General features: G+C 42.7%; 1 non-coding gene across 1 annotated transcript; it reads right to left on the bottom strand.

Annotated features, from left to right (window-relative positions):
- Positions 1–4252: 4252 nt before the first annotated feature.
- Positions 4253–4357, bottom strand: LOC112087369. Its single transcript, XR_002900052.1, has one exon. It is a non-coding gene; the product is annotated as a small nucleolar RNA R71 (small nucleolar RNA).
- Between the last annotated feature and the right edge of the window lie 363 nt (positions 4358–4720).

Consider the following 4720-nt stretch of genomic DNA (forward strand, 5'->3'; position numbering starts at 1 on the left):
TGTTCGAACAGATTTACCTCTTCTGGCATGATTGCAGTCTTCTATCTCAGGGATTGATTCCTTGCTCTCACAGAAGTAATGGCCTATCATGAAGTCCTTGCAAGCTTTGGCAAAGGTGATTCCTTCAGGCAAATTTTGGACTACATCATTGAATTCGTCGAGCTTTTCTTTGCTGATTCTGTTGGTGTAGTGGCTGCAGTCTTCAGGCTTTTTGAGGTGAATCCCATAGACAGCTGCTTCTGGTGTTGTCATGTATCGAGCTCGCATAAAGTATCTATGGGTATCCTCTTTAGACTCCTTGTAGTACCTGAAAAAGACTTGCAAACGACCAAGCTTCCAGATTTCATCAAAGCTTAGATGAGCAGGGAATGATCTGACTACGTTGTTGAACTCCATGAGCTTCTCTCTACTGATGTTGTTGGTGATCCATTGAATTTTTCCTGAATTGTCCTCTGAGGAATATCCTGCGTTTGGATCTTCTACAAACAGCCCATACTCTTCATCTTCAGAGTATTGCTCTTCATACTCATCTTCACAAGACAAAGCCATGTTGCAGGGCCATAACTTGTCCTTGTCTTCAGATCTTTGGGTGCTGATGGAGCAAACCAGTTGTTGCTGGAGTGGTTTAGTCATCCCAGGAGGTGTACCAGACGCACAGCTGCTTGTATGAGCTGAACGGGACTGTTTTGAAACGTTTTTCTGGTTGGCCTTGACTGTAGGGGACGCGACCGTGGGAAAACGACCATGGGCCGCTGGTAGACCCAACACGACCGCAGGAAGGGGCTTCTTGGCCGCGGTCGGAAGCGACGCGACAGCGGGGAAGTGTCTCCGAGTTGATCTGCTGCTGTTGCTCGCTCCTTTGCTTCCTGGATGATCTCCTGGGTCTTCTGGCTTGATGTATTTCCTCTCTGGACTTGAGTCTTTAGTTTTGATTGCTGGAATCTGCTCTCAAAGTCCTTGTATGATCTCCTCAACCTTTTCTTCAACTTCATCAAGAGCATAGACTACTTTGTCCATGGTTGAGTCAAGCTCTTCGGTTTTGTCAATGACTTTGTAAACCTTCTCTGAAACTTTGACTGTGAAGTCATAAGACTCGTTCTTAGCTTTGTTTAGGGCTTTGTCTACATCATCCAGTTTGAAATCCAGGTCCATGACTTTGTTTTTGGTGTTGCGAAGCTCATAGGTGTGCTTCGCTTGCTCTTCCTCCATGCTGTCGAACCTGTTAGCGATCATAGCTGCGTCCTTGGTTGCTCATTCTTCTATTGAATTGACTTGTGAGGCCAGGTTATCGATCTTCTCATTGAAAAGTTTCGATATCCCGTCAATCCTTTCGTTTAGAGCGGCTGTAGCGGTTGCTTGAGCTTCTATGAACTGCTTGATTACGCCTTCGAGCTGACTCAATCGGTTACTGAGCTGGACGTCCTCATCTTGGTGGAGAACCTGGTGAGGTAGGCGATACATAGGATATCTAGGGTTTGCCATTGGAGGTACATAGGGCTCGTTTTGGAACGTTATGTAGTCTTCGGTTCGAATTTCTTCGTACAGATCACGTAAGTACTGCTTCTCTTTGCGTCTGGTGGCTTGAGGAGTGTTATAGAAACCTTCGTCATAGTGTGGATTTCGATTTATAGGATCCATATCTTCTGAAATGGAAACAAAATAACCGAAAAATGGAAATATGCAGAAAAAGGGGTTCTAGAGTCGATTTACCAACCTTTCTTAGGGTTTTGCGGAAAAGAAAACGCGTGCCTTCCCCAGCAACGGCGCCAAAAACTTGATGCGGAGTGGTGTTGAGGGTTGTCAAGTTTTACCCTAAATGAAATCAATAGCCGCAAGTGCACAGCTGATCGATTGTAGTACTTAGGGATCGAATCTACAGGGAAGGAGGATCTTTCCTGCAAAATCCTTCGAAAGAAATATAAAGTAAGGAAGTCTAGAACCAGGCGAGTTTTGTGAGGGTTTTGGTGGTGTGTTTAAAACGTAAAAACGAAATCTCAAAGAAACTACGGGAATTAAAATGACCTAATAACTAAACTTAATGAAAACGAGTAAAAATGAGAAAAACGGCTAATCTAATTGCTTGAATGAAAATCGATTGAAAGAGTAAAGAAACTAGACTAAAGCTTGAATGAAAATCGGTGTAAATCTATAAGAAAGAAAGCGCTGGGGTTCAGGGAAGTTTTCTCATGGGTATGAACGATTCAAAACATTGCTAGAGAGTAAATTTGATAAGATCTTAGCTTAAACTTTTCGAAATGGTGTCACGGACGTATGAATATGCCACTGTCGTGATCATAGACAACAATCTCTCTCAACCTTGACCAGTAGGTTTCCACTCTGACCCTGGAAAAGAAGAGATGCATTATGTTTTTAAGACTCGTCAGCATTCACAAATCGCCCATAGGTAGGTTTCCACTTCTATGTTTGTTTTGCTCTCCCAAACTAGATCTGGCACCGGATGAACACTTTCGTGTCACCAAGCATCTGGATCAGATTGTAGTTCATGACGCTACTCTCATGCAGTAAAAACGAATTCAGAAGAAAAAGTTCTAAGATTCGGCTCAAAAGCTCATAGAATCCTCATCGAACATATAGATCCCCATCGAAAATCCCTTAGTCCCAACAATAAAACTACTCAGACATGATGAACGAAATCAAAAACATAGTATTAAAAAGTAGAATAGAAACCGAAATTGAAAAAGAAAGAACAAGGGTTCAAGAGATAAATCTCTCTCTCCCTAAAACCTAAAACTTAAAAAGTATTCTAAAACAATAATAACATATGAGGGCATACGAATTAGGGTTCCTAAAACATGTATTTATAGTGCTCAAGACATCTCTAGGGTCTAGGGTTTCGAAATCAAGGCTCGGAAAATTATATGGGCTTCAGAAATAGGCCTTCGGGGTCGGAGTTGGCTGGCCGCGGTCGGGATGAGTGTGACCGCGGGAAATGGGTGGCTGGCCGCGGTCGGTATGGCTGTGACCGCGGGGATTGGTCCGTTGGCTGTGGGTGAAAACGCTTGCCGGCTGGTTTACGGGACATCTTGCCCTTCGCGTATCTTTTGATTGAACCGTTGGATTGCCAAGTTGTAAAGTGTGCTGGAAAGCTGATACTTCCATTTTTAAGGTCTCCAATTTTGAGCTGGATCAGACGGTGAGAAGGCCTTCAATCGGGGGTAAACTTCTGACGGTTTGACTCTGAGCTGAAATATGGTTTTCTATCCATTTTGTTAAGTTTTTCCCTAAGTTACCTAAAAAGAGTCTTGGAACTACAAATACTATAAAAACGTAATAAAAGTACTTAAGCAATTAAAAACATAGAAAAAGTATTTCAAAACGATCCATAAAAGTGGTCAAAATACGGTGTTATCATAGCACATCAAGTTTTTGGCATCGTTGCCGGGGATTTGTTTCGCTGTCCTTTTATTTTTCTTGTTCTAATTTCTGTTCTAAACATCTGATCTCTAGTTCTTTCTTAAGTTGCGGAATTATCTTTCTCTTCTTTTGTTTTTCTCTGAATTGAATGAATACCAGGCGTAGACATGTAGAAAACATTACAATTCTAGACGAGATAGACAGACACGAAAGAGAACTTCGAAGACATAGACAAACACAAGGAATGGCCGACGACGACCAGCCTGGAGATCCTGTTAACCGCAACCTAAACATGGACCAAGATAGGTCTGAACATGGTGAAAATGAAGAGAATGATCAAAGAGAAGGTGAACAACATCGACGAGATGGAGAAGAGAATGAGATCCCTCCAAGAAATCCTCAAAACCGAGTGAGAGAAGAGCGTGAAGACCTCGATGCACCTATCAATGTAGCCGATGGTAACAACCAGGAGATGCAGCCGAATGGACGCAATAATCGCCCGGTTCAGCAAGCAAATCAACACCGAATAAAAGCCAGGAACCATCGCATAGCTGATTTTGATGCACCTACTCAGAATTTTCAAAATCGATCTGAAATTCAAGTACCATGAACTAGAACGAGTTCGAAGTCAAGCCTCAAATCATCTCTTTGGTAAAACAACACCAGTTCCATGGAGTTTCTTCCGAACATCCAATGGATCACATTGAACTCTTTGAAGAAATCTGCAGCATGATGAGGACAAACCAAGTTCCAGCAGACTATCTAAAGTGTAAGTTGTTCCCTTTTTCATTAGCAGATAAAGCTCACCGTTGGTTGAAATCTTTGCCTGCAAGCTCGATCACTAATTTGGAAGAATGTAATACCGCTTTTCTGAACCACTCTATACCAAGATCTCAAGTTTCCAGCAAGGACCGGCCGAACCTTTCTATGAAGCCTGGAAGCGTTTTAAAGAGTATACACGTGACTACCCTCACCATGGATTTCCCGGATCAAGCCTGCTGAGCACATTTTACAGAGGTTTGCAACCAAAATACAAACTTTCACTTGATACAGCCAGCAATAGAGATTTCAGACAAAAGACGATAGCACAAGGAAGAGCCCTCGTCAAAAATTTGGCTCAAGCCAATAGCAATTACAGTCCGGACTACGATCGATCGACGAAGCCGACTAGAACGGACAACAAGGAGATAACCGAGTTGAAGAACATGATGAGCCAGCTTTTAAAAAGCCACAATCACCCAATCCACGCCTGTGAGACCAACAATGGCGCAGAACATGAAGGACGCAATGATACCGATCACAAAAATCCCAACCTTTCAGGAAGAAAAAGTGAACTATGTAGGAG

This window comes from Eutrema salsugineum, unplaced genomic scaffold (assembly GCF_000478725.1).
Source record: "Eutrema salsugineum unplaced genomic scaffold, Eutsalg1_0 scaffold_18, whole genome shotgun sequence".
Classification (NCBI taxonomy): Eukaryota; Viridiplantae; Streptophyta; class Magnoliopsida; order Brassicales; family Brassicaceae; genus Eutrema; species Eutrema salsugineum.